At 25.9% G+C, this 23,380-nt stretch overlaps 1 protein-coding gene across 1 annotated transcript in view; it reads right to left on the bottom strand.

Annotated features, from left to right (window-relative positions):
• The window catches only part of LOC132918210 (uncharacterized), a 107,877-nt gene extending 93,513 nt beyond the window's left edge, over positions 1-14,364 (bottom strand). Inside the window, exon 1 of the mRNA XM_060979342.1 lies at positions 14,052-14,364. The gene's annotated coding sequence lies outside the window, so the exon portion shown is untranslated. The remainder of the gene's footprint in view (positions 1-14,051) is intronic.
• Between the last annotated feature and the right edge of the window lie 9,016 nt (positions 14,365-23,380).

Consider the following 23,380-nt stretch of genomic DNA (forward strand, 5'->3'; position numbering starts at 1 on the left):
TTTTTAGAAAAATTAAAATTCATTAATGGTTACTATTTAGATGTACTATCATACTGATCGTTTTTAAAAATATGGGTAAGAAAGTATATATTTTTAAAATACAATAATGTATTGAGAAAATTAATGTCCGGTACTAAGTGAATTACTGTATAGGTAATAAAATTATAAAATTAAAATGTATAGCTAGTTGAAATTAACCAATTGAGCCTGATGGCCAACCGTAAAACAATTTAATATAGTGATTTAATTTTAGTAAAATTTATCAATGTCTGTATAAATGGTCTCAAACAATCCCGCCAAAACTCTGTCACTCGAGTTGCAAAGAATAAGTACCAAGGAAGTCATGCGTTTGAAATTCGATTTATTTTAATGTGGTTTTAACGTAAAATAATAGACGTTTTATTTCTTCTTTTAGACGAAATTGAAAATCCTCTTTTTTTTTTAATCAAATTAATCAGTCGTTAACTCATCAAATATTATAGTTAAGTAACGTTTGTTATAAATTTGATTCATTGAATTTCTTTCATATCTGAATAAATCTAAATTAAATGATCAAAAATGCTCTCTTTAAAAAACGATTTTTTGGATTATGAAGTCGATCTGCTATGTAGTTGTATAGTTGTTAAGTATACATTGTCATCATATAATACTCTGTGGATGTTTTAAATTTGAATTTGATGATTGCCATTGTAAACAAAAATGATTTTCAGCGGAGACGATCCGTCATACTATGATGTATCTTAAGATAATTTATTATATGTTTATAATACGTTAAGTGATACAAATATTTTAAATAATGTTTATAAAAAACCAAAATACTACCATATATAGTCATACTATGAATTATCATATTATTATTTTTTATAAAATTATTAGCTGTTATGTAGAATGTCCTGCATATGGCATAATTTTATAAATAGTTATAAATCAATATAAATATTTTGAAAATTGTATTGTGTATAGCAAAAAAGTAAAAAAAAATAATTGCAAATTCCTATGAATATCATTTTTTTTTTTTTTTGATCAACAATAAAATAACTGAGATTGTTATTTCTTGTTTAAATAACCAATTATTTAAAAATTGAACTTAATAGTATGTGTATAAAAATCTACGCATTTTTATTTTTAATTTTTCAGACTTCTTACCAAACTTAACCTTACCCCTTAGGCTTTTGTAAGAAAAACTTACGAGGAAGATGGAAATTTTATTAATTTTTCAAGCATTATCTATTATAAAGAAAACCTTTTACATTTTTAACTACAAAATAATTTTTAAATTTTCTTTATTATGATAAACTTTGTAGAACATTGAATTTTATACGATTATAAAAAATATGTGATTTTATTTTTCAATATTGTTTAATTATAATGAGAATATCTAATGAGCAACGTTGTAAAAAAAATAAATTTTTTATACATAAATAAATAAAAAACTAAAATTTGAATTTTAAAATGGCTATAAATAGATATAAAATGCCAGATTATTTTGAGGATTATATCAGGCCAAGAAAATACTAATCTAAATATTTGGTTAAAAATTCAAGCCTCTACAGCTATTTATTTTTGAAATACAACTAAATTGATTTTGTAAAAATTGGTTTCCCGTAAAAATTTTCATATTACTCGATAATTTTTAAATGCACTGGGAATTCGCTATACCTTAAATTATCAACTAGATCCGATTATATACCATAAATTATATTTAAAATTGAAAATTAAAGCATGAAAGTATTTTCAGCGCTACTTATGAAAGATTTATATTGTGTTAATCGAGTAACTGGTTGCCGCGAACACTGGACCACATGGGCTCATCGTTATCACGATACAAAATCAAATAAATATGAGTGAGGAAAGAAAAAAAAAATGCACTTATCAAATCGGTACACTTACTAGTACTGGCTTATGCTCAAACGTTAAAGACGTTAGTAAAGGGAGGAGATGATAGCAACACAGAAATATTTCACTCGGTCGATTACTGGATCGTGTATGTATTGAAAGCAAATTACCATTAGCCTGTGTTATATACATTATGTACATACACCGGTATATAGATTTAAAGATTTTTTATCTTTTTTTTTATGTTATGGGCTTATTAATATAAGTTAAATAATGATTAGTATAGATTATTACAATAATTTATATATTATAGTTAAATTATTTACGTTGTACATACAAATTTTAGTAAAATATAAAATATTTTTAAAAATGATCCACTACAAGCCAATTTTAAAGAACATATTCATATTTTTATTTTTATTTATATTACTTAATATATTGTACACATTTTATAGAAAATAAATAAAAATTAATCAAGCAATACATAATATTATGTAAGCTCATTACAGTACGTATAATAATTAAATAACAAGGTCGTTCGGCCGACAATATTTTAAGCGGCGTTGAATATGTGTTATTAACACCGTATTCATTGAAATGTAGTTTAACGAAGTTGATTTAAGCGTTGAGTTTTGGAAATATTTAGGGTCAGAAATTTTATATAATGATGGACTACTTGGATACGGAAGTTTGTATTGAAGACATAATTTCTTATGAGTACATAAATCTCTTCCCTTCCTCTCTCAAGTAAGTTTTAAAGTTCTGCCTCAACCCACTAGATATAATCCCTAATTTTTAATTCCATCTTCTTCTTTCTTATTTAGCTAATTCTCCTATTAACCATCTTATGCGAATTGCTAATGAAGACCCCCCCACCTTCAACTATTCTTAAATCTGTTCAACTGGGTTATTGTTAATATTTTTTGAAGCATTATTATCTTTTGTTATTGATAGATTTATAACTTTTATAATTGTTGCTATTTATATTTATTTATTTCTTATCTACATTATGTATCTCATTTGTTTTGGGCCCAGGCCTGTACTTATTAAAAATAAAATAAAACAAATAATGGAACATATTTTTGTATTATTCATAATACTTTATTTTGAGAAATTTGAATTTTGTTAGCGCGTGTGACGTACGAAGAAGTTTATTTATTCCAAAATAGGGTTATGCGTAAGTAAGTTGGTGGGCGCTTAGGATTTGTTTATGTATTAATATACCTAGTATAAATTTGTTTTTGAGTAGTTGTTACAGTTCAAAAGTCTCAACAGCTATATACAGTAATAGTTTTCACTTACTAGTTGATTCTCAATAAGACAACTCAACATGAAGAGACCAATATGAGTGTGACTACAATTGTACAGCAGTCAAGTCCCAAAACTCATCAAGTATGTGGTCCGGAAAAAAATCAATCGTAACAGACATGACGTGGTTTTTTTTATAAAATCTTCAAAATGATTATTGTTTTTTTTTTTTTTTATAGACTGCTTTAGTTATCTTAAGATAATTTTGTTTTTTTTTGCCTACTGGCTAGTGTGGTTTTTACGGAAAGACGAAACGCATAACATTGATACACGAACCGCAATGTAAGAAGGTTCATTGATGAGCGATGAACATGCGAATTACTTACTCGAGTTAGGTCAATAACCTAGAAAGCTAGAAGCAGGTAAGTACAAACTACATATTAACTGTGCTCCGATATCAAGTATTAAACCTTTATTTTGAGGGTCGGCTTATTTTACATGTATTTTATCTTTTACGTTGACCCAACTCAAATGTAAACAACGTCTTTGAAGAATTTTATTGAAATTAAACGTGGATTTTTTTCATATTTTTTTTCTACTTCAATTAAAAATAATATACATGATATTATGTTCATGATGAAAAAATGTGACATTTAATAATGGAAGACGTCATGCATATTTGTTTAATATTTCTATTATAGTATATTCTGTTTACAGAAAAACCTAGTTATAAATGTTATGATGTATGCTATGTAATAGACGAATACAATTAACCATTGATGAGGATGCATCTTCTTGTTTCACAACAAGAGATGCCCACGTAACATACTATCATTTTCAATCAAAGGTTACTCTTATTTTTGACTTTATAAAATAATAAAAATAAATTGTTTTGAAGGATAGAATTTAATTTGTTCTTAACGAAATATACAATAATATTATATAATATACAATGCGTTTTATAATAAAATATTTTAAAATCTGTGAATACGTATTCTATAATGGGATTTTCACTCCCGTGAATTTCTTCCAATATACATTAGGAGTTTGAGCTTAAAAGTTTATAAGCCTTTCTATTCGTTATAGGGGCGCCTAAAAACTTTGATTTGAAACTTAAATCTACACTACTTACAATAGATGTGAATAAATTATTTTGAAGTTCAACTATTTTTTCAGTTGTCAATTTTTTCTAAATCATTATTAATGTTCACATTATTTCAGAAAAAACAATAGTGAAAAATTCATTTATTCTACACACAAAACCTTAACAAGGATGCCACACCCGCATGTGTTGTCTCCGTCTTATAAACGTATATTATTGCAAATTGTTTACATTAAGTAATGAACTTTATAATTGTCTTTAATATTCGCATAATATATTGTATTATTTAATTTGCTAAATGTTATTATGTTTTCATTCAGTCTATACTTTTTTAAGGTTTAAATTTATTATTACTTTATGCCTACGATGGAATTTACAATTATTAAATGTGTAAAATATTGATTTTGCTTAATATACATATATGACAATAACGTTTTTTTATTCGCCCTTCGAGTATAGTTATAATAAAGTTATACTTGAGTTTTGAAACTTTAAATTCGTGTAAATGAAATTGCTTTGGGGCTTTGATACAGATATATGTGATGGTGGCTAGAAATTTTACTTTGCCAACGAATTCTGATGTTAACTGTCTGTGTAAGTATCATTTCTAACTGTCTACGAAACACCTGTTTTCACAAAACTTGTGAAGACTTTATTCTATAACACATCGAGTGAATTAAATTAAATTTTAATTGTAAAATTAAAATCACTTTAATAATATTATGTAAATTTGTTTAAAATGAAACAAACGTATTTAGATTTAAATAATTCCAACATTGCATTTGAGATTCCGAGAAAAGCAATATATTATATATATATTGATTTACAATGATGTTTTTTACGTAAGTACTATTGGTACTAGTACACAATAATTTGTCGATAAAATGCTTTGATTTTACTAGTTTTTACTTTGAAAAGACCAAAATTAAGGACAGCTCATAGTTTTTATGCTAAACCGATTTTCCACTAAATTTCTTTCTTTATTTTGTTTTTGATAAATATTGTTAAAAACCCTTTAAAATTGAATACGATATATATAATAATCAATTAAAAAATATCATGATTTATAGTCACAATATTTGTTTATACATTTTTAAATTTCGAATTTTGACAAAATTCGTCAAAATCTCCAAAAATAATAAATTATTTTGTAGTTAGAAATTCATAAAAAAATTTTTTTTTTTTTTTTTCACCTAAGACTTAAAATTGTTATTTAAGATTTGTTATACTAAGTTCTTTACTAAAATCATAAGATCTAAAATATATATAAAAGAAATTATTTTTTAATATTTCAAGTTCAAATTTGGACGAATTACGGTGATAATAATTATTTTGTTATAATTTAAAAACATTTTTTGTGAGAACTTAAAACTTTTACGTATAATGTATAATTATGAAGTTTGTTATATGCTAGAATTTTGTATTTATTTTAAGATATATATTTATATTTAATACATATTTTTACTCATTTGTGGTATTCACAGAGAGATTTTATTTAATTTTGAGATAAATAGGTTGATAAAATGTGGTATAAATATATATTATTATAATAATCAATTGTTAATAATATAATAAATACAATATTTTCGAAAAAATTGTATCAATCTTCTATAATACTATAAGTAAAATTAATGACTTTAATAGCTACAGTTATTAAAAATACGTGTCATTAAATGTACTTAGTAATATAGACTGACAGACCATCTCCGCTCAAAATAGTTTTTCATGTACAATGATATATGATATATAATAATATTTCTTCTACTTACTTTTCTAAATCAAAATATTTATATTAAACAATAAATTGTAACAAAATTAATAGTATATTTCTATTTTTACTAAAGTTGGATTAATATTTAAATTCTAAATTTTAAATGTTACTAAAAAAAATATAACTGATTTTCCCAAAGTTATAAAAAAAATAACTCATACATTTCGAAAAGTCCAAAATAAAAATTTGTAATTTGTAATCTGTAATAACACTTTATGGTAACACATTTTTAGTTAAATAAGAATCATTTTAGACAGTGATATTTGACTTTATTGTACTCTTAACCCATTTTACTTATCATTACTTTTTTTTTGTGACCCAAACATTATTATTTTTTAAAGAATGCTGATTAGTAAATTCTTTTCTATAGGTATATGTAAAAGAACCTGAAAAAAATGTAATTATTAATTTAGCACTAATATTTTTATTTTATTGATTTCGCATAATTGAATGAAATACATTTTCACCACATCACATATTATTTTTAATAATATTAAAAGTATATCATGATCCTATTGTATAGCCCATCCTAATCCATAAGTTAAAGACCACTGGTCTAAGAAATACAAATAAAAAGCGTGAATAAAAGTCATAAATTTCTGGACCCTAGATATTATTTATTCGGTAAGTCTTTATTAACAAACGAACTTATCGAGCGATTGCTATAGGTAGGTATAATGCACTTTAATTTCACGTAATTGTATATTCCATATCGTGTAAGTGTGTATTATATTTGATATAGTTCAAATTTCCCGACATGTTTGGTGTTTCACATTGTAAGGTTGGTCATATTTAATTACTGTTATAGTAACACATTATCTACATGCTATATTACTATATTTCCCTTGTGAAATACCTTTATAATTACAGACGGATATAATAATAATATGCATCCAGAGGAAAATGTTCTTTTTATTTACTCATTTTAGACCTCCCAAAAAAATTCAGTTGAATATTATGAAGAATGTGGCTTTTTTTTTGAAAAATTAAACATTTTATACATTTTTTTTTTTAGGTTTTTGTTACTGAATATTACTCATTAACTGTTTTTGACACTTAATCATGTTATATTTTTATTAAGTATTTTAAATTATTTTATGTATTTTGATTTAAGACATCAAATGCAGTGAAAGGATTTTAACTACGTTTATAAATATAATTCAATATCCTATTAGGAAGTGCTCAAGGTCAACAATTATTTGAAATGTAAGTTTCATTTTCATTCATAAAAATGAAAATAAGTTTCAAATTCAAAGAAAATTATAAAATAAAGACAATTTACCTTAGAACCTAATTTAAAGTTATAACATTTGAAATTATTGTGTTTAACCTTTATATTTCAAAAGTTATTTCTTTATAATTTTCAAATGTAATTAATCATGGAGTTATTTAAGATTAATTATATAATATATATATTAATATATTTAATATAATACATATTATTATGTATGATGATTGTTTTTAATAATAAAAAATGAAAAAAAAACATTCATAAAATTAGTACCAAAAATAATGCGAAACTTGTACACTAGTAAGTTGTTTAATGAATTTATGAGGCGTTATTATTACATAAAAGTACATTGTAAATTAAATAATAGAGGCATGTCTATAATATTATGTATATTAAATATTATAATTGATATGAAGTTAAATAATAATTTTAGGTAAACCTTTAATATTAAATTTGAAATTTAGTCGTATGTAATGAAGATCCCATATTATATTCATGAACAACTAATGCACAAGTTTTGTATTATTTTTGATACACATTTTATGAATCGTTGACAGTATAATTAAATTATACAATTAAAAATAATTTATACAGTGGGCCACAAGTATTATTCACACATTAAATATATTATATATGTAAGTACTGTATAGAAATACGGGAAAATGCGTTTGTTTATCACGTTTATGCATTTACAAACTCAATACAATGTTTTAATTTTAATATAAAATAAGTTTTACAATTTTCACAGTTGAATTAATATTATTAACGAAATATAAGTTCTATGAAAAAAAAAAAAAGATTCCGTAAATAGTATAAAACAATACAATACATGGTGGATTGCTTTGAGCGAGGTTACAATCCTCTATTTAAAAAAGTAATAAATCATGAATTCTTCGGCTGTATAAAAATTGTATCAGTTATCCCATTTTTGGCAAACTTACTAATGAGATTTTAATTATTATTGCTATTATTATTATTTTTTTATTTTTTTTTTAAATACACCAAAGAATATATTTGATTTTCCGACGATATTATTCAATTTTTATCACCCATTTATCAATATTATAATATTTTATTTTTCGAATACATTATTTACATCGTAACTCAATTGTATTAACGAAATGACACCCAGTTATATGCAAATGGACGAGATATTGCTCAATTTGTTGACAGTATTTTCCAAATAAATATGTTCATGTTCATGTATAGCCATGGCTATAATGCATTATGATGGTTTTCAATATTGAACCATGATTCTGTAGAATGCATATTTTTTCGATATCTCATATATAGTAAGCAGCTTTATTTTTAGATACAATTTCTAATATTAATTCTTTTTGAACTTACTGAAATGGAATATACTACTGTATTTACAAATAACTACATCTTATTTTTTTCAGTAAGCCGGGAATCTTTGTTAAAAGCATTATACAATAAACTCTTCACGTATTTATTTTAAAATAATAAACATAATTGGGCATTGTGATATTATTATATTGGTTTAACATTTGAATGTTTATCCGAATAACATAGTGCACAGATAAAATTACTTAGAAATAATAGTCTGGTGTGCTGCAACTGAGTGGAATTAATAATTTTCACGTCTAACATGTGTTATTATTAACTTTTTTTTATTAAATAACTATTCTATAACATAATAATGTGTTATCTTATAACTCGTGATTATTTATTCTTTTAGAAAAACATAGCTTTTATATAAAATTGATGTAAAATATTGTAATAGCTGTTTCAGAAAATATAAATATTTTATAATGTTGTTGACTTTCAACGCATAAGCTGAGAAACAGTACCTCTCATTCTAACCGAGAAAATAAATAACATAATATACGATTTGTATTGAATTTTAAAATAATAAAAATAAGGTAAGACTAAATTCAAATATAATTTAATAATAATAATAAAAATATATTTACAAAAAAGTTAAAAGTATATTCTATGATATTTTTTAGTAATTAATAAATATGTTTAACATAATTTTATAGATAATCTTTAGGAATAATTGATCGACTTTGGTTAGTTCAAATTAAACCAAATTCATTAAATTATTAATTATTTTGTATTCAATCCAACATGTCATAATGCTATTTATAATATAAGTATTGTTATTATACTATAATATCGAACATCCTGGTAGGTAAACGTATAAAGTTATTATACACGTGCATGGTGCTTAATTGCCTAACTATGACGCCGCGTGATCAATATTTCACAACTACAAATTACTTTAAAATTACACTGTATATTTTGTTTGTGCTATATAATAATATGCTAAAAAATGGAACTTTTTATTATGATTTTTTTTTCGTATAATACGCACGATGCATGCATTAGTTTAATAAAAAATTGTAATTTAATCAAATCAAATTTTTGAACATTCGAATAGAGCTTTGCAAATATTATTTATCGTGTGAAGACATAAGTACTCGTATACATTGTAGTATTGTACTGTGAACCAATAGGGAGTGAACATATTGAGTAGGTATGTACTAATACTATGTGTTATGTACGTACGTATGTATTTATACATATATAACCACCCCATTAATATTCTGTTTGCCAAGTAAATATTACTATTATTTCTCTAAATATGTATTATTTATGAAAAATTTAAGCAACGCGAATAATGTTTTCTAGTGTTTAACCATACAACGACAATGCATACTCAGAATTATTGAAGTACCTATAATATTATCGATAACATATTTATAAATAATGCTTTTATCTTATTTTATTTGTATCAAATTTCAGATACAATTGTATAAATATTTAGATCATATAAATACACCAATGTATTTAAGTATTGTATTATTGAAGAAAAAGTACATTTTTAGGTATTTTTTTTATTTAGTCTGATTACCTGAGAGAAATTGAAAAGTGTCATGTACTAAAAATTGACACTTTTAAAATGAGAATGTCATACTTTCAGCTTACAACTAATATTTTTTTAAAGTGTATTAAACTTATTTCATTTACTGTTATGGATTATTATTTTACACGAACACTCAAGTACCTATACAAAAAAATTACTTTTCACAAATTACAAATTTATTTTTTACAACATACCTTATAAGTGAATTTTGTATATTAAATGTTATTTAATAGTTTTATATTAATAAAAACAATGCATATCATAAGTAAAACAAAATTTCTTTAACTCTTAAGATGGTGATAAAAAATGAAAATAATGTATATATATATATACATATACACATAAATATCAAGTATAGTCATTGATAATAATTTTCGTTTACTTATATTTAAGAGTATATATTTATTATTTATATAATATAAAATACTATTAACTTATAAACTCTGTTTTATTATTTGATAAGATTTAAATAAATAAGTTAATACTATAAGTTTTCGGATTTTATAATATTGATAGTACTTATATACTTTAAATCTATTCAAAAAGTAACCCGATTTACCGTATAAAAAATAAATAAGTATTTTTAAGACTTACGAAACATTTCAAAATAATTTAAAAATAAATTATCAATTTTTCTTATATACTTTAAAATTAAATAATTTGTTGAATTGACCATTACTCAAAATGAAAATTTAGTATTTTAGTAATATAACCGGAATGGAGATTAAATTTAATGTTAATAAAAAATTAATTCTTTAATGCTTTAATTCTAAATAATAACAAATCAGTAGAGATTTATATGATTTGGACATCTTGAAAAAAGAGAAAATTGTTAGGTAACACAATAAGTACTTGGATCAAACGTGTCAAAAGCCAAAGGAAGGGTAGTTTCAAAAATAATTTAACAAGGAAATCGTCGACACGATTTACACGATCGACAACGGAAAAGGAGAAGAAAACGAATATAAAAGTGGTAAGACTCTTAGTAGTTGAACATCGTAAGATAAGAAAGAAGAAGAAAGCAAGCGTATTAATAAAGTTGAATACTTTAATTTGATCACTGAACAATATATTATGTTATGCATAGTATTGTATACATATTATTATACAGCGAAAGCTGCTCTCAAGGAAATGTTATCGAAGAAATTCCGATACCAATAACTCTACATATTGCGTCGATATCGAACATTCTCAAAATTCTGAAACATTCTGGGATCATCATTGTATTATACGTTTATACGTGTGTCTAGATATAATGAATTCGTGAAAAACTCTGTGCGCGAATTTCAGATAAATTTAATTTAATTTTTCGTCTTCAAAGGTTTATTGTTCACATGATGTGTATGCAATAATATTACGTGTTATTATTTCATGTTTTTTTTTTATATCGTTTTCCAATAAAAATGTTATTTCCAAAGATTATTTGTCTTAGAATATTGAACCATTATTCATAACTTGTACATAATATTATATAACGTTGTACACAAAATTGTAAAATGTATTAAATTTAAGGAAAGATAGATACTAAACTAAATGGATGTGTTGACCAATTGAGTAAAATGACTGACAGATTTAAATTATTATTATTGGCGTGGTTATTAATTATAATGCTTAATCAACATAATATATGCATTAAAAGATAATGTTTATTTATATTTAATTATGTTGAACAAAGAATAGGTAGACGCGTAATAGTAATTGTATTGGTTTATAATAAAATTATGTTAGTGTGAACATTTTGAGTGTATATGTGTGTACCTGTGTAATGCTACATAGTAAAATATAAATCAAAAGGTTCGACCTTCGATTTTTCTATAATAATTTTGGATAGAAGACGGATGTTTGGTCGAAAATATTTTAAAAAAACAACATTTTATTCATCGATTTTTGATGATGAAACGAATATAATAAATTGTAATGGAGCCATGAAAATATATTATATAAAACAATAAGAACACATTTTTTTTAAATATATCAACTATAGTCTATAATATACCACGATATGTACTATCATTATTCATTCTGTACTTGTTTACTGTTATCCAAACCATATCTTTTTTCAAATAGTTTTATTAATAATTGCTCTGCTGTTTGTATAACAATTTTCAATTTGTAAAAATTTATTTTTTAGTGATTTTATCTTACTTTTACTTGGTTCGTTATTTTGACGAACAAAAATCGATTAGTGGACGAAATTGTTTAGTAAAAACAGACATGTCTTATTGTTCAGAGGCGAAAAATAATAACCAGGGAGGGAATTACTTGGTAATAGATGTGCAAAGCAATTATTATCACTCGACTCGGACAGATCCGATTCGTACAAAGAAAATAGTGATCCGTGTGTTCGGCAAAAACCAAACGCAATATTATGGTCGGCGAAACAAAGGTCTGTGGGTTTTTGGGCTGTGTTATTGGAGAAGATGTGGCATTCTAGAATATTGATGTTTTGTTGTCCATACAGCAGTGATCGTGATACATACCATTTCATTGTTAGACTATTCAATCCGCAGTCTTGTGAATACTATGCCTAAAACCCGCGAGAACAATATCGTAAACGTTACCAGAGTAAATTATTATTATTTATTATAATAGATACAAACGTTCAACTGCATAATATTGATTATCAATCAAAAATTTGATGATTTTCAGCTACATTCTGAGAAACGTTGTAATAGAATGCATATGAAAATTATCAAGCATGACAATAACGATAAGTATGTACAGAGAAATTATGTAACTTTACCATGTCGTCAGATGGAATACCAGAAACATCCAAACTGACGCAACTTAACAGCGACATTAAAATATTTTGTTTTTCATTATTAGCTAAAATTCGAAAAACGTATTTTTGATTGATTATTTTTTTTTTTTAATTTTAATAGATAAATATAAAGCAATCAAATAATATTTTTAAAAAATAATTCATAAATAAGCAACGCTAGATGATTTTTTTTTAATTGTATTAGTGTATACATAATATTTAAATTATTCATGAAAATAATATTGTTTTGGATAAACAATCAAGCAATCATTGCTAAAAGTTATTTTTAACTATTTTTTTAAGTACTGGAATAAAATAAAATATTTTGTATTTTATCTTTTTAATAAAACGTTAATTATATTTGCTTCTCAAATTCCTGTCATGATTATATTTAAATAGTTATAATAATAATATATTATATTATAATGTTTACAAAACAACAGTTAATTATAAATTTCATAATTACTTTTTTATTTTATGAATTTAAATTAATTTTTCAGTGATATTTTGCGTTAAACTACTGAAAATCGCAAAAAAGCACGCATAATAAGTAATAACGATGATGATGATAATAATAGTAATAATAATAATAAACATATAGGTATATAATTCACTTTTTTTTTACAGCTTAAACTATAGGTACTTTTATTAGTTAATAAAATAATTATTATTTATATTAAAGAAGTGTAAATATTGTATAATTTTTATATTTAATTGTATAGTTATGTAATTTTTTTTTAAGAAAGTTGAATTGATCAAAATGAAAAGTTTTTGAAGGACTTAGATTAATGAACAAAATTTAGATTTAAATTTAATATTATACTATTATATATGTATTTTGAAAGAAATTTTATAAAAAAAAAAACCTTTTTTCCATAAAGTATTTATAATATAAATGGTTTTAACAATTATAAATTAAAATAAAGTAATTTCCCAAAAACGATAGTAATGTACAGTAAATAACACACAGATATATGATAATTTGACTCCTCGAACTTAATTTCTTAAAATATAAAAATGTTTTATAGATGAATCCCAATTACGATACTCGATTGCACACGACGATTGGGCGTTGTAGTTTAATTACAGCGTTATTCGACGATGATAAAAATACGAAATCTACGCCAAGCGTTTTATTGAAAATTATTTTACTATTACACCAACGTGTTTTCTTTTTAATATATAAGTAAAATAAAATACAATATAATATACCTTTCGACCAGCGACAATCGTTATTCACTCGTTCGTTTAGCGATCAGATAAAATCACTAAGTTTTTAATAACATACGTTTTTATTATTTGTTTGTTCCGGTTCCTGCGATACGGCTAAAAACGACGTAATGATACGTCCATAACGTCTATTGTGTGTCGCGAGAATTTTGGGGGCTTAAAACAAAATATTTAAATTTTTATTTTTTTCGCTCCTATCCGATAAAACTTCGACGAGCACGTGATGGCGGACCGATCGGTGACGGGCGGCGTGTCGTGGGTTGCGGTGGGTCTAAGTCAGACTGAACGGTCCGTTCGGGCGTGTGCGCTTCGATGTGTAGGGAGCGCAAAAACCGACGCGCACTCGCGGACGCGCCAGCGGCAATTTTCGTCGTATATTTAGTATGAATACATATATATATATATATATATGTGTGTGTGTGTGTGTGTGTGTATACACATTATACAGCACCTTCGGTTTACAACTGCCTGCTCCAATAATACACGTAAAAACTTCTTCCCTCGACGCCACAACCTCGTTGAACACGCTCCGAACGCTTATGCGTTTGTCTATAGATCAGCGGCGGTGTAAGCAATGGGTGCGCATTGCACGGGTCGAGTTAGGGGTAGTTATGTGACGTGCTACATTATATGCATTAGGATTTTTAAAGTGCAGTGTTATTCCGCGGACTTCTCGCGACGAATATTAAAACAACCACCTTAGGTCCCCGTGGTCCATATCACTGTATATGGTGTCGTTGTCGTGCACGTCGCCTACGCGGGAATTCGTTAAAAAGGGCCCGTCGAAAGGCGGCGCGTTATAGAAACGACGCGGGACCGTTTGGGTATCGAAATGGGCGAATTAGCCGCGGGAACGGGTGTCTTATACATACGCGATGCCTCCCTTTCTCCTCATCCGTAATATTATGCAGTGATCACGGTCCGCCGACGAACCCGCCAGTGACGGCGGCGACGACGACACAGCTTGCAGGTCGCTGGAGATGACGGCAGAAGCCGTTTTTTTTCACGCTGTTTTCACTTAGACGTTTTGGGATTAAAAAAAATATATATAATATATACCGCGCGTCGTGGTTGAATTATAGTCAAAAGGTTCATGATTAAATTTAAACGGCCAAGTGTCGTCGAAGGAGGGGTGATTCTTTTTTTTTTCTGTCAATGATAAATATGGAAAAACGTGGTAAATGAAGCAAACCATTTATAAACCGCATCCTATTACCATATTGTGTAAAAAAAAAAACAGAATAGGAACTTTTAAGCTCGGGGTAAGTAGAACATACGAAATTTATGTTCACGAAATATTATACTAACGGTGAAAAAGAAAACTTTCTTATTGTTCAGATCGTCTTTTGTTCGTCAAAAGCACCGTAATTCAGATGGTTAGGTATAATATGATACATTTAAGTTGTTCAGGACCATCAAGGGCTCGTTAATAGTTTGCCAGTTTAGGGCTCGTTGTATTAATATTATGGTTTCATACTCAAAAATCTGACATATTTTATTTTGTTAACTATGATAATGACGATCCACTTATCGATCGATGATATTAATAAAAAGGTAGGTAGTTAGATAGTTAACTTAATACGATTTTTTTGGGAGTAAAAAGTATACCTACTTTTGTGTATAGTAGTATCCGATATTTTCCATATTATACATCACGAGGCTTTAGAGCCACAAGGCAATTTTATATTAAATTTTTACCGTAATAATTTATATTTTTTTTTTTTTCATAATTTTTTACTCTTTGAAGCATATTTACTAGGCTGATTTGACATGGGATACAATTAAGTTCGGTGTACAATACCACTTAAATCGAAAAAGGTACACGTTGGTTGTTCAAACTGATCGTGCACATAATACCACGCGCGGATAAATTCTACATGCATATTATTGTAATGCACACTGTTGACTACAGAGTTCCGCGCGTAATTCGAATTTATTAGCCGTGTTCGCGTCACTTACTTGTTCGGCACCGATTCATTACCAGTGATTGAACACAAACTTCACGATAGATTGCCCTGGTGGCAGACTGGGGGTAAGAGGACTACAATATGTGACAAGTGACAATATCCGGAATATTTGCGCGACAGAGTTTTGCGTAAACAGAGTTTCGATGACGCAGTTGAATCGGCGTCGAACTACCGCCATTACAGCAAACATTCGGATGCCCCGTCGCAATTATTTCCGAACGATCGCCGGTTCTCGATGACAATAAGCGGATGCATGTTAAACGTAAATGCCAATCATTCGCAGACGGTTATAAAATTTATCTCGACATGATGTTTTATATGCGTCGAGATATTGTATTGTATAAAATGTATTTCAAAAAAAAAAAAAAAAAAAAACCGTGAGTGAAAAACTATAATACATATTTGTTTATTTTCATGTTCAGATTAGTTATATTCATTAACGTCTGTGCGTTCGTTTGTGTGTGTAATGATCGGAGGAACACAATCGATTAAAATATAATTATGTTCGATTATTGCAGAAATTATGTACTATTTAAAACTATTCATACTTTATTTTGTTTGATAATTTAACCGGTAACGTTTACTCGCATATAATAATAATTAATAGTACGAGTAGAAAATAATATTTTAATTCTTGGTAGCCAGAACGTTGTTTGAAAATTTACTTTATGTGCGAACTACAGTTTGCCCTTAAGCAATATCTAATGCATTAAAGTGTAAAAAGAAAACAATTTCTTAGAATAAATTATTTTAACATTTCAATAATAAACATAATCAAAAAAAAAGAAAGAAACACGTACGTTCATGTTGTTAGAAGTTATTTTTATTAATAAAATAAGGTATAGAATAAACGAAATTTAATTATACTAAATATTTTTTTCTCGCATAGGAATATAATATTTCATTATTTTGTTTACTTTCTTTTTCACATAGTATAAAACCTTTTCCAGTTCTAAAATGCTTTATAAACTATCAATAATAAACTTTAATTTAATTTTTTAAATGATTTTGAACATGTCAACACGTATGTGAATACAATTTAGCTGTAAAGTGATGTTATAGAAAAAATTTTTTTTTTTGATTTGATCAAATATCGAAATAGCTATGTTAAAGATAGGATAGGTTAAAAAAAACTATTTTTATACTATAATGTACGATCTCAAGTAATATCGTAATTGACATAAGTCGTAACATATCTAATTTTGATCGATTGATTAAGATTTTCATTACATATTTTCGATTCTTGAATTTAATAAGTATAATATAGTCATCTAAAAAACAGAATATCAAAATTTAACAGCTATGAATTAATATAATTTTAATTTTCGCACAAATGTGTTTTTTTTTTTGTAGTACAATAAAATGTAAATATTTATTTAAATACAATATTTTAACATTTATTTAGTCAGTTTGTTCATCCAATATTTACCCAATTAATACAATTTATCATTATTATTTTCATAATCGTATAATATATTTTACTCTTCGTTTTCACAATTATATAGGTACAAATTGAATTAATAGAAAATATATATTATTTATATCAATACATGTATAATAATGCATCTACTTAGTTGGAAACGTAATTCAGCAATTAAATTGGAAATGATACTAACTTTATTGATTTATTAATTAATTTATGCAGTTTGTAAAGATTTTGTTTTTCTTGAGAAATTTAATTATATTTTAAAACATAAATTACGTAAATGAATTAAAATGTATGAACAGTATTTATAAAATACTCGTATATAGTGTTTGTTTAAAAAAAAAACTTTTATGATTATTAAATTTTCATATACAGAGTAAGGTACACATTATTTTTTGTGTATACAAATTTATATTTTATATTTAATTATATTTTAAACATTTAATAAAATAATTATCCATATGTAAATTCAATTTATTATAATAAAGTAAGAATTTAAAATAGGTAATGAGCATTAAATATTTTTATTTCTTTTAATACTATAACAATTGTTCGACATAAGTAATAAGTAAATTAGACTTGAGTAAAGAAAAAGACATAACGAGTATGTTAACTTTCTGGTTTAATTATAATATATATTATGTGTCTAGAAATAAAAACTTATTAATTAGTTTTATATTAATTTATACAGTAATATGTGGCTTAAATGTGCATTACAAAAACAATTAACACATCAAAAGTTGAATGAATATTATATTTTATATTAAATAAATCCCCAAATATGAGTATAATATGTATGCATATAATAACAATAATATTATTTAACCACTCTGAACCTATTAAACCTATTCAACTATGGGTCACTGCAAAAATCTCGAATGTAAATCGAATCCAACGATTTCAATCTAAAACCCTCCAAGCTATAACCAAAGCAACCTTTTATGTATCAAACCTCTCCATACAGAACGACCTTGCTATATCCACTATCCATGATGCAGCTAAAGCGTATTACAAACGATTTAAACTTAATGTACAAAATCACAGAAATCCCCTTATTAAAGGACCCGCATCAACAAATATACCTGGTAACCCTAAAAAAGGCTAAAAAGGCGGTGGTTATCATGACCTCCAAATACAATTATACCCATAACTATACCTGCTGTTGTCTACATCCCTTTCACCTCTCTTAAGTAATAATTACTAAAATCATTTAGAAATTCCTTCAACGGGAGGACTCTTCACTCGGACACTTGTCATATTATATTTTTTTCATTCCCCTCATGTATCATCAAATTCACTTATTGAGTAATATAAATATATATATATATTATATATCATTAATAAAAAAAAAGTAAAACACTATCCAACTACAATACCCCACCTAAACCGAACCTAAACTGTATACTTTACATAAACAATAATATAATATTAAACGGAATGCTTAATAAGAATTAAAGTAAATTTAGTTAAGTATACATCTGTTATAACTTAAGAAGTAAACGAAAAAAAATATATAAACTGAAATAAAATAGAGGTATTTTAGTATTTATTTTATTTTTTGGCAAATTTATTATTGAATACTTACAGAAAACAAAAATTAAATACAATATTTAGAACAATCATACGATTTAAAAAACCATGCATTCACAATGATATACATTCAGAACATTTAAAATGAATGTGGATAGGCAAAATGTGAGTGGTTAGTGGATTTTGGTTCGTAGCGTATGAAATATATATTATTTAATGACAAATAACTAGCGATTTAAAAAAATAAACACAATATTCGAATAAATATAAATAAGAAATATATTATATCCAATACAATTGTATACACAATAATAAAAATCAAGAAAAATGAAATAATATTTTTTGCTCATAAATGTTTAATTTGTTTTTGTATGCCAGTTGTTTTGAATTATGTTTTAAATTGGTTTTAATGAAGAAATAATGTACATTTTTAAACAAGACCATGTAAATTTTGCATTGTAGTTCTGACCTATATTTTTGAATTTATGTACCTACAAGGCTACAACTATTTATGTTCTTACATTAATTACTACCAAGTAGGTAGCTTTAGTCACAATAAAATATTCATTTTTGACTTCAAATTGTATATGAAATATCTATGAAAGTCCCATAACTGAATAGAAACAAACATTTCAATAGAGAGAAAAAAAAATAATATTGCTGACATTTTGAGAAACTTTTTTTTTTAATAATTTTGACAAAGGTTTTACGTGTATAATTTATATATACAATCGATATATTTCAAAATTAAATATTGTTTTCAAATAAATTATGTATTTCATAAGTAAAACAACGAAAAAAGGTTGGAAATTGGTTACCGCTCTGCAGTATAATAGCAGTGCAATGGGTCACTGCTAATTGATATGATGTTTAATTCGAATCAATAATATATAATTGTATACCGAAAACGAATCTGAGCGGAGACTGCTAGCTTATATCACTAAGTTAATTTCGTAATAACATGTTTCTTGATATTGCTATTAAAGAAATGTTTAATATTATTAGTATTAAGGTAGGATGATTTAATTTTTGACGAAAACATTGCACTTATAAATATCGGTAATATTTAATTATCATAATAATATCCATGTTTTATTATTGTTATTAATTTACGAGTAAATACCACTTTATTGTAAACAACGTGAATAGATTCTATAAATAAATATTATTTATAAATTAATCTACATATTTTCAAAATTCCATTTCCTATAGTAGAATACAATATCATTGATTATACAATAGATATATAAACAATGCAATGTTAATATTTGGTAACCATTCATAATATGATGCAGTCACTATGAAGCGTTAGTGTAGAAATGATGCAAATGTGGTGATACCTTCTCGTGGGCAGGTGAGCAATGCGGAGGGTGTCTAGATTCAAGGTCATTGTATTTCTACAGTGTATTAATGAAGTCTCGGCGGGAAAAGATGATAGGTAATTATTTCCGTTCTAAAAATAGAATATTTGTTAAAAAGAAATGGGAAATTTAAATAGAATTTCTCGTACAATTATTTTATTATAGAACATAAATCGTTATCGCATATCGATATCGTTAATAAATTATCCCTCTACTGTTGTCTGTCAGTGGCGAATTTTCTGTTACCATGGTGGGAGTTACCCGTAAAAAAATTAATTTATTTTGGGTATAGCCCATTTGCGCCAAAATAAAAAAGATATATGTTTTTTTCGACCGCCCATCTGTGCCAAATTTACCTGTTTAAACATTTTACATTAAATAATTGTTTAATTCGTATATTTAAAAGACGTCGTTTCTGTAACGTATAATAAAGTTATTTTTATAAGTCTGTCAATAGTAGTATTAAAAATATACCTAGCCCCAAAAAAAAATTCACAAGTTAAAAAAAGATTAAAAACTACTTTAAAAGCAATAGAAAATTATAAAATATTATAATATTATAAATATTATTGATTATTATTTTTAAAATTGACTATGATTTAAATAAAATTCTAACTGTTGTTTATTATTTGAGAAAAAAATATATTATTTTATTATAATTATACCAGGTAAATTTGGCGCAAATGGGCGGTCGGAAAAAACATGCCTTATTTATTTTGGCACAAATGGGCTATACCCAAAACAAATCAATTTTTTTTGGCGCAAATGGGCGATGCCCACCATGGTCAATACTTTTTTACAAAAAATAATTTTTATTATATATTAAGTATAAAATAATCTGAAAATATTTACGTTTCAACATTTTAATTTCAGTAGTCTCCTGGTTTTTAATATTTATTTCTAGTTTCGAGAAGCCGGCCGGTTAGTTCGACAGCCGTACGAGCACGTGAGCCACATGTTTGATACAATGACACCACTAGTCGTATTAAATAATTCGCAGTTTTATTCGAAACTAGAAAAAATATTAAAAATCAGGTGACTATTGAATTTAAAATGTTGAAACATCATTATTTTCAGAAAAATTAACTCTATAAAATGGCTATCTTAAATTTTTTTTGAAAATACTTTTTTACAACTTTTTTACAAAAACATTAAAATAAATTAAAACATGAAATATTTGTATTTCTTGTCCCTGCGAATCTTATTAAAAATCTAGAATTATGATATCTCCGTTATTTCAGGAGATATTGCAATGGGTAAATCTTCGTGGGACACCCTGTATATACATATAAATTACTATAACTACTGATTAATGATTATGTGTTTTGTTGTTGAATGGGAGACTATGGGTGCGGGCCCACATCAATTTTTAATACACATAGGTCATGAAAAACAAACCGCACGATAATCATTACGCATGCGTACTTCTACTTATTTAACAGTCGTGTGCATTCGCGTAAACACATACGCGCGCGTGTTGAATTTATGTATACGGCTATAATACAATACAATATAATATAATCGTACGAATACGAACTCAGAAGCGGCATTAAACGGTGCCTCTCTGTTGCCATCAGAACATAGCCACCTGCTGAAATAACGGCGTTCGTTTACGTACTAATTATTTCGTGCATTCCATGTCGGTTTATCGCCAATTTGGTGATAAACACGAAATTATATACAAATATACAATATAATAAGTAATAATTAATATTAAAGTGAAATAAAGAAGAATTTTTTTTCAAATCAAATCATAAATACGTTAAAAATTATTAAGGAAATATGTGCTATTGGTGAGCCAAGAAGTTCAAATTTTTATTATTTACTACCAAATTTTAGGTGAGATGCCCATCTTGCCTCAGTGCCGAACCATCAAAACCACTACTGCAAGGCGTATTAGCAATTGTGCCAAATGCCAATTATGGCAATAGTGCGATGCTAAGAAAATATTGGCTTATCGTTTTTTCTGTCACTGTCACAAACCCATTTGGGAATATGTTTCATAGTTTCATTTGCCATTTGCCGTCAGTAATAATTAGGACTAATATATCTATAAATTTGCATGTTTTTTCCTTAATTCCAAATTGATTGGTTATCAGATATGTCCACGATTTGGATTATTCTCGATTAAATGGAACAATTTTTTTTTTGAATATTTTGAACATGATGCATATACATTTTTGAGAATCTTGTTAATTTTAAATAGTATATAATTATTGGATTATTTGGTTATTTATGGAAGAAAAATATGTTAATATAACTTTAAATCCGGGACAAATCGTGTCAATTAAATATGCTCCAATAACATCGTGTGATGTGGATAGGAGTTTCAGCCAATATAAATTTATTCTTCAATCTAATTGCCGGTTGTACACATTTGAAAATTTAAAAAAAAACATAAGATAATAGCATGTAATAATAACAATAACTTATAAGTTACTACTTATCTTACAAGTTATAATATAAACTAATATTAATTGTTTTTGCATATTTTGGTAAATAAAATTCATATTTTACAATTTTTTACTGTATAGAAATCTTAACCCTAATAATATTAATATAACGTCAATTTATACAACGCTACCTATTGGCAGCTGTTATACATATAAATATAATTTTATGAAAATCCCTAAACCGGCTATATCATTAGCATTTCATTGCCTATCTGCCTAGCCTACCCTATATAATCAATGATTTTAATATATATATATAAAATTATTAAGTTCTCATAATTAATGTTTTTGAACTTAACAAAATTATTGACATTGATAAATTATATAATATTGTCTAAATTTGAACTATAAATATACAGAATAAAAATCATACTTATATATTTTTGTAGATTTTTTGATTTTTGTATGAATTACTTACAAGAAACCTTCTATTAAATTTTCTATCATTAGCTCTAAAAATTGAACATTAATAAATTATAAGTTGCAAAAAAGATTACACATTTTTAACCGTTTCTTATAAAGTTAAAACTTCAAATACTTATAAAAATAAATTGTGTCAATATATTTTAAATAT

Source organism: Rhopalosiphum padi, chromosome 1 (assembly GCF_020882245.1).
Source record: "Rhopalosiphum padi isolate XX-2018 chromosome 1, ASM2088224v1, whole genome shotgun sequence".
NCBI lineage: Eukaryota > Metazoa > Arthropoda > Insecta > Hemiptera > Aphididae > Rhopalosiphum > Rhopalosiphum padi.